Below are 9483 nucleotides of genomic sequence, written 5' to 3' on the forward strand. Positions count from 1 at the left end.
TAACCATATTTAGAGCCATTTTAATAAGGCCTTGGGCTTTCAATAGGATGTAAATATCTATTTCTTGCGTCAAAACAAGTTAAAATGACGCTGGTTTCAAGCGAAATATACACCGATTGCGTAGTCTTCGCTCAAAAGCCAGACAAATCTTGTTGATTTCAAAGAGCCATGACTGAGTGGCCAGCAATGAAATATACAGGCCTACGTCACATTGCCGATTGACACAACTACCCAAAGTCCAAGCTCTTGTTAAAATGGTTCTATCTTGAAATTGTAACGGAACATCTTTTTTCATGTGAAGTGTATTACTTGCATATATTTATGAGTCACCAAATCTCATCGATTAATGAAAACATTGTAGACAACTTGTTCCCCTAACAATCTGCTCCCGCGGTCAATTGACCCCAGTGTCAACTCATCCCCACCCGACCTATAATGTCACACAAGGCATATGGAACACGTTTTAAAGCTTGTGTGAAGTATTGCTAAATTCTTTCAAAGGATGTTGTTGAGGTTACTAAAATGATAATTTTCCGGCTATAGTTTTGCTCCAATAAGCGATTATCATATGTAAGTTGACAAGTAATAGATTTAAACTATTGTACAAATATCAGTGGTTTCAGTACAAATATATTTCTCATTTTTTTTTTACAAAAAAAGAAAGAAAAGCCATAAATACATGTATGTCTAAAATCTTGGGGAAATATTGTTCACGAAAGGGGGTGGTGGTGGTGGAAGGGGGAGGGGGGGTGGTGTGCTGCTACATGTACGCTCATTTCTACGGTTTTGTCAGCTTAAACCAAACTTTTAATATGTATGATAAAATTACTGTAGATTGAGTAAATAGTTTTTATTTTTAGTGACTGTGTCTATTTGATACATTTAAATTTTTGTTTTATATTTTTCAAAAAACTTAAAATCATATTATTATTATTATTATTATTATTATTATTATTATTATTATAACATTTATACAGCGCTAAATATAATAAAATTACTCTAAAGCGCTTTACATAATAAGTTAAAACTACACAATGAGCATACACAAATAAAATTGATTGAGTTATTATAGGCATATAAATCTATAAAAAGAGGTTTACATATAGAAAATAGGCTAAACACTGTTTTTTTTAAATATATTCATAAAACATTTTCAGCACAGATTAAAGACTGAAGATCTAATTAAACTGATTAAAGGGTTAATTATAAAACGCTAATTTAAAAAGATGTGTCTTGAGTAACTTTTTAAAACTGGTCAGATTTTCTTCGAGTCTTAAAACTGTGGGAAGACTGTTCCATAATTCAGCTGCACTAACATCGAAACGCCGATTTCCATAAAATTTGGTACGTGCCTTGGACTTAACCAGAAATCTCGAGTTCTCTGATCGAAGTGATCTTGATGAAAAATATACATCAACAATTGCAAGGTTCTGAATGTATGCCGGTGACTTCTCTTGCATATCCAAAAATATGAGGGTAGATATCAGACAAAAAACAAACCGGTCCTTTCGATAGATTATGGTTTTTTTGCTTACAAAATATGTAACTCTTATAATAAAAGTTTAAAAATAGATAGTTTGTAAACTGTATAATTTTGTTAAAATTTTCTTAAAATATGCATTTTTGTGATTTTTTTTTTGGAGGGAATATGTGAAGAATAGATGTAATTTCTGTATATTTTCTGTAGAAAATCCAGCAGACTTTTTTTTCATTTTTTTTCTGACTATCAATACATTTTCTTAAATTGTAGCCTAGCATGGTGTATTTGATATGAGATCATGCGCATGCTTCATTGTGTTAAAGTTTGGCAGTTGAAGTTTTGGACCATGTAAGCTGTAGCCGAGTCACTGTAAGGAAATTAACGTGCAAAGGTATAAATATTTTGATATTTTTAGCAAGTTTATAAGTTATTTTAATTGTTCAAATTTAAAAAAAAAAGTTTGGTTTGACACAAATTTCTAAAAGGCTATAGCTGGGTCTCAATACGTAGGCCTAAGAAGCATATTTTGGTGATTTAATAATAGTGTGCGATTTAAAACAAAATAACTTTCATACATTGTTTTTTAAAGTATAAATAATAATTATTCATTTTGATCCATTTTAAAATAACTATTTGGGTCAGCCTAGGTTCTTTTGAGTCGAATTGTAGTGTTGTCCGTAGGCAAGGGACGAATCGACCATGGGGCGATTTGTATAGCAACCCGTGAGGCGTTGAAGCGCAGGAGGACAAAACGTACGCTCAACTAGGACCCCAGGTCACCTGCTTATTCACAACTACCAATTCTGTGCACTCCGCTACAAAATGTAGTGCATTACAACCGCAAAGTGAAAGTAGAAGAACTAGTACCACTACTTAGCCTTTAGAAATGATATACAACAGGCAGAAATGTATTTTTTTTTTTAAAGAATAACCCTCTAAGTATTGGAAATACACTATAGAGGATAAAAATTTCAACATAGACTGTTATTTGAAAGATATATGATATACGTTATATAGACATAAGGTGACCTGTGGTCCCCCTAAGGATAAATTAAATGTAACACAAAATCCTCCTCATTAAAATAACAAAGTACTTCACCTTCTTACTCTGTATACGTAGGTGTAGCCTGTAGAAAGATGTAGTTTTGCCCCCCCCCCCCTCCCCCCAGCCACCAACCCATAGACTTTTTACTGATACTTTAATATAATGGTAAAATGATTTGATAATGAATTACATTAGATGTAACTGGTTTCCGTAATGGATGCATGCCAAAACAGGTTTGTATAAAAAATATCTGACATTTTCGAGCCCGTTAGTGATGAGAACTGTGTGATATTTTTTTTCATACAGAGCTGTTTTCGGCATACATCGTACTTAAAACACTGCTATTGAATTTCATTGTTGATTTACCTGAGACAGTCTGATTTTGAAGGATATCAGTACTGTAACCACGAGTCACGGTCTTATTTTAAGAAGCTCACTAAAATTAGTCTGCTGCAACAAAGGAATGACATCAAATTTGTGTTCTAACTAAAGTTCCCCTGTCTACAGGTGTTGCTTGAGGGTTGGAGTTCACCACTCCCCGCTCCACCTACCACTTCCCTGGACTGGATTGATTTTTACTCATCAAATTTAAAAAAATATATTTGAATTGCAAAAATAAACATAGTTAATGCGGACCTACTGTGAAATGCATCTGAGAAAAAAATGAAGACGAGCAAATCGTCACCTCTTTAACCCCCCCCCCCCTAACTTCCTTTGACGACAAAAAATAAGGAATAAATGTGATCGAAACGTGTACCGTTTTTGCTTATTTATAAAATAAAAGTCTTAACTTTTTTGTTCAGTAGATCAGAGTATAATTTTTCACACACCACATTTTTAACCTGTTGTCTCCTTATAAGTTATGCAATCTCTGGTCTCCCCAATGATGTACAATATATGGCGAACTCTGGTTTACGTATTTATTATCATCTTTATGTGACACCTGTTCCCTCTAACAATTATGTTCTTCCTAATAAACAATATAAATAAAGTGCATGATTTTCGTCTTTTAAAAAGACATAAGACAACCTCTGGTATCCGTATTGATTTTCTAAATATTACATTGATTTAGAAGCTAAGGTGACCTCTGGTCTCCTAATAGACATTGGTGTCTTTACAGTGGATGAATTCTGCACGGTAATTCTCCATCTTGTAAAAGAAGGCGGCATCTGGTCTTTGTATTGATGAACAATTTACTACAATAATTTAGGTCTAATGGTGACCTCTCATCTCCTTATTGATAATTCATAAAATTTTATCCCTAGTCTCTCTACCGTGGATTACTTTGGTCTCTCTACAGTGGATTACTTTTGTATCTCCACCTTATAAAATGAAATAAGGTGACCTCTGATCTCAATTAACAAAATTATTACGACACATATCCAAGACCTAAAACGAACTCTGGTTTACCTACAATAGATGATATTTTATGAGTCCTCATCTTGTAAAATAACATTAACGGATCTCTGATCACCGTATTAATTTACAGAATTAATAATTACTACATCAATTTAGATCATAAGGTGACCTATGGTCTCCTTTTGGATATTTCACCTAAGGTGACCCTTGGGTCCCCTACAGTAGATGACTTTTTTGAATCTCCATCTTGTAAAATTACATTAAGTGACCTCTGGTCTTCGTTATTAGTTAACAAAAATATAACGACATAGATCGAATACCAAAGGTGACCTTTGGTTTTCCTACAGTGGATGGCTTGTTGGGAATCTCCATCTTTTAAAATGACATTATCTGACCTCTGGTTAACGTATTAATCTTTGAATTAAATCTAAACCTTTTTGAAGCTAAGGTGACCTCTAAATTCCTTTTAGATAGTCCTCTTATAATTACCACTTGGTTTCTCTACAGTAAATGACTTAAGGTAAATGTCTATCTTGGAAAAGAAGGTGACATCTGGTGTTCGTATTTATCATCAAACTATTACATTGATTTAGGACATATCGGGACCTATCATCTTGAAATTCCATTCAAGCTGACCCATGATCTAACAAATGGATGACATCTAGTGAGTATACATCTTGTTTAATGACATTTGGGGACCTCTGGTCTCCTATTGATAAACAAAATTATTGCTACATTGTTGTAGGACATAAGGGGACCTCAGGGCTCCTCATGGATATTTTACTAAATGTGACCTCTGCTATCCCTACAGTAAATGACTTATTTGAATCTACATCTTGTAATATGACATTAGGTGACCCCTGATTTTCGTTATTAATGGACAAAATTATAACGACAGACATCGCTTTCCAAAGGTGACCTTTAGTGGATGGCTTCTAGGGATATCCATCTTGTTATGACATAAGCTGATCGTTTCTATATTAAAATTATTTTATTGATGAAGGACCTGAGGTGACATCTGGTCTCCTTGTGCATATTTTCACTTCAGGTGACCCCTGATCTCCCTACCATGGCCGAGTACCTATCATGTAAATGACATAAGGTGACCTCTGGTCTCCCTTTAGATAAGGAAAATGATCAATAGGGGACATGAAATGACCTCTGGTCTCCTTATGGGTGTTTCTGTAAATGACATACGTTGACATCTGGACTTCATGTCATTTTAAGAAAATTAAAACTACATTGTCTTTAGACCTAGGTTGACGTCTGGTAACCTTTAAGATATTCACTTAGGGTGATCCCTGGTCTTCCCACTGTAGATGGTTTTGGTAAATCTTTACCTTGTATATTGATATTTTGTTAAAACTCAGGTCTCCATATTGAATCAAAGAATTGCAACGTCAATCTAAAACTATTGGTGACCTCTGGTCCCCATATCGATTTTTTACTTAAGGTGACCCCTGGTCACCCTACCGTGAATAACCTTAGTGAATCTCCATCTTGTAAAATCATCTGAGGTAACACCAGGTAGTCAAAGAATGGATAAAGACTGATTAATCTCCATCTGCAAGATGCATCTGCCGACCTCCAGTTTCCGTATTGATTTACAAAATCACTACGACATTTGAGTAGGAAATACATGTAAGGAGGTGACTTCTCTTTCTCTCATGATATTTCAATTACTACAGTGGATGACCGGTAGCTCTCAATCCTGTAAAATGACATAAGGGGACCCTTGGTCACCCTACAATGGATGACCAATGACTCTTAATAGTGTAAATTGACATAAGGTGACCCGTGGTCACCTTTCAGTGGATGACTGGTGACTCTCTATATTGTAAAATGACATTAGGGGACCCCTAGTCACCCTACAGTGGATGACCGTTCACTCTCCATCGTGTAAAATGACATAAGGTGACCCCTGGGCACCCTTCAGTGGATGACTGGTGACTCTCTATCCTGTAAAACGACATAAGGTGACCCCTGGTCATCCTACAGTAAATGACCGGTGACTCTCTATATTGTAAAATGACATACGGGGACCCCTGGTCACCATACAAAGGATGACCGGTGACTCTGCATCGTGTTAAATGACATACGGAGACCCCTTGTCACCCTGCAGTGGATGACCGTTGACTCTCCATTGTGTAAAATGACATAAGGTGACCACTGGTCACCCTGCAGTGGACGGCCGGTGAATCTCCAAATTGTAAAATGACATAAAGTGACTCCTTGCCACCCTGCAGAGGATAACCGATGCCTCTCCATTGTGTAAAATAATAAAAGGTGACCCCTGGTCATCCTACAGTGAATGACCGGTGACTGTCCATCGTGTAAAATGATATACGGGGACCCCTGGTCGTCACCCTACAGAGGATGACCGATGACTCTCCAAAATGATATAAGGTGACCTATGAGCACCCTACTGTGGATTACTGGTGACTCACCATCATGTTATATGACATAAGGTGAGAGTCACCGGTCATCTACTCTAGGGTGACCATGGGTCACCTTATGTCACTTTACAGGATAGCGAGTCATTAATTAGTCATCCACTGAAGGGTGTCCACGGGTCACCTTATGTCATTTTGCACAATGGAAAGTTACCGGTTTCCACAGTAGGGTGACCAGGGATCACCTTAAGTCATTTTACACTATGGGGAGTTAGCGGTCTTCCACAGTAGGGGGACCAGGGGGTCACCTTAACATAAATATCATGAGAGAAAGAGAATTCGCCTTCTTACCTGTATTTCCCACACAAATGTCGTTATGATTATGTGAACCTTATGTTATTTTACACGATGGAGAGTGACCGGTCATCCATTGTAGAGTGACTAGGGGTCCCCGTATGTCATTTCAAAATAAAGAGAGTCACCGGTCATTTACTGTAGGGTGACCAGAGGTAACCTTATGTCATTTTACAGAATGGGGAGTCACCAGTCATCCATTGAAGGGTACCCACGGGTCACCTTATGTTATTTTGCACAATGGAGGGTTACCATATATCATTTTACACAATGGAGAGTCACTCACTGGTCAACCACTGTAGGGTGACCAGGGGTCCCCGTATGTCATTTTACACAATGAATAATTGAAATATGCCTAGGGGGACCAGAGGTAACCTAAGCTAAGTTATTTTATCACTGTTGTATTAATTCTTTATATCATTACGGAGATCTCGGCTCACCTTATGTCATATAACAGGATGGAGAGTCACCAGTAATCCACTGCAGGGTGCCCACAGGTCACCTTATATCATTTTGGAGAGTCACCGGTCATCCACTGTAGAATGAGCAGGGGTCACCTTATCATTTTACACGATGGAGAGTCACCGCCCAACTACTGTAGGTGACCAGGGGTCCCCGTATGTCATTTTACACAATGGAGTGTCACCGGTCATCCACTGTAGGGTGACCAGGGGTCACCTTATATCCTTTAACACGTTGGAGAGTCACCGGTCATCCACTGCAGAGTTACCAGGGGTCCCCGTATGTCATTTTACACGGTTGAGAGTCACCGGTAATTCACTGTAGGGTGACCAGGGGTCATCTTATATCATTTTACACAATGAAGTGTCACCGGTCACCCTCTGTAGTGTGACCAGGAGTAACCAGGGTGTAAGGTGACCAGGGGTCCACGTATGTCATTTTACATGATGGAGAGTCACCGGCCTTTCACTGTAGGATGACCAGGGGTCACCTTATATTATTTTACACGATGGAGAGTCATCGGTTATCCTATACAGGGTGGCCAGGAGTCACTTCATGTCATTTTACACGATGGAGAGTCACCGGTAGTCCACTGCAGGGTGACCAGTGGTCACCTTATGTCATTTTACACAATGAACAGTCAACGGTCGTCCACTGCAGGGTGACCAGGGGTCTCCGTATGTCATTTAACACGATGCAGAGTCACCGGTCGTCCTTTGTAGGGTGACCAGGGGTCCCCGTATGTCATTTTGCATGATGGAGAGTCACCAGTCATCCACTGAAGGGTGCCCACGTGCCCCCTTATGTAATTTCACACAATTGAGAGTCACCGGTCATCCACTGCAGGGAGACCAGGTGTCACCTTATGTCATTTTACACGATGGAGAAACACTGGTCATCCACTGTAGGGTGAACAGGGGTCACCTTATGTCATTGTACACGATAGAGAGTCACCGGTCATCCTCTGTAGGGTGACCAGTTGTCACCTTATATCATTTTACGCCATGGAGTATCATCGGTCATCCTCTTGAGGATGATCAGTGACTCTCCATTGTGTAAATTGACATACGGGGACCCCTGTTCACCCTACAGTGGTTGACCGTTGACTCTCCATTGTGTATAATGTTATAAGATGACATGTGGGCACCCTGCAGTGGATTACTGTTGACTCTCCATCCTGTTATATGACATAAGGTGACCCGAGGTTTCCGTATTGATATAAAGAATTAATACAACAGCGTAGTAAAAAAAACGTAGGGTACCTCTGGTCCCCCTAGGCATATTTCAATTATTTATTGTGTAAAACGACATACGGGGACCCCTGGTCACCCTACAGCGGAGGACCAGTGAGTGACTCTCCATTGTGTAAAATGATATAAGGTGACCTGTGGGCACCCTGCAGTGGATAACTGGTGACTCGCCATCCTGTAATATGACATAAGATGACCTGAGATCTCCGTTTTGAGATAAAGAATTAATACAACAGTGAATAAATTAACCTAGGTTACCTCTGGTCCCCCTAGGCATATTTCAATTAAAGGGGGATGGTCACGATTTTCGTCAAATTCTATTTTTCTATATTTATTTTTTAGAATGCTTTAGACATGCATTAGCAATGATCAAATAAATTTGAGAGTCATTCGTGGAGTTGAAAGCAAGATACAGAGCTGAGAATTCTTTGTAATGTAAACAACGCCCGTGCCCAGTTTTTGTTTACATAGGTTCAATATACGAGTAAAAAAAATTGTAAACCTGATTTGTCTATCTTTTAATTTATATTTTAAGCATAAATAAACAGTTTCATTTCATTGATTTAGGGCCTTAGGTGACGTTGGCTTTCCTTACTGAAGTTCCACTTATGGTTAAGGTAGTATCCTACAGTGGCGAACTTTTAGTGATTATCCATCTTTAAAAATGGCATTTGGTGAACTTGGTCTTCCAATATATTACCAAAATTATAACAACACTTGATTCAAGACCTAAGGTGATCTCTATTGATCACCTATTTATAATGATCCCTTGTTTCTCTACAGTGAATGGCTTCTGGTGAATCTGTATCCTTAAAAATCTATAAAGGTGACCTTAGGCACGTAGCATCGTTTTTTTAGTTTTTTTAAAGTGGGGGGGGGCAGACTCATCCAAAAAATCTTCAAAAATCGTGACAAGCAAAAAAAAAAAATCCCCCAAAGTCTTCAAAATCCTAATCCGTGGGGGACTGGGGGGAAGCCCCCCCCCCTCCCGATGCTACGTGCTTGGGCCTCTAATTTCCCTATAGATTAATAGAATTCATAGGTCCTATTATAATATGACCTCCAGGCATATTATGAATATTTCACTTAACGTGACACCTGCTCTATTGATTACCAAAATTATTTTTCTCTCTTCATATA

General features: G+C 38.4%; 1 long non-coding RNA gene across 1 annotated transcript in view; it reads right to left on the reverse strand.

Annotated features, from left to right (window-relative positions):
- The window catches only part of LOC117680693 (uncharacterized), a 38715-nt gene that overhangs the window by 7907 nt on the left and 21325 nt on the right, over nt 1-9483 (reverse strand). The window lies entirely within an intron of this gene.

The sequence above is a fragment of the Magallana gigas genome, chromosome 3 (genome assembly GCF_963853765.1).
Source record: "Magallana gigas chromosome 3, xbMagGiga1.1, whole genome shotgun sequence".
Lineage (NCBI taxonomy): Eukaryota > Metazoa > Mollusca > Bivalvia > Ostreida > Ostreidae > Magallana > Magallana gigas.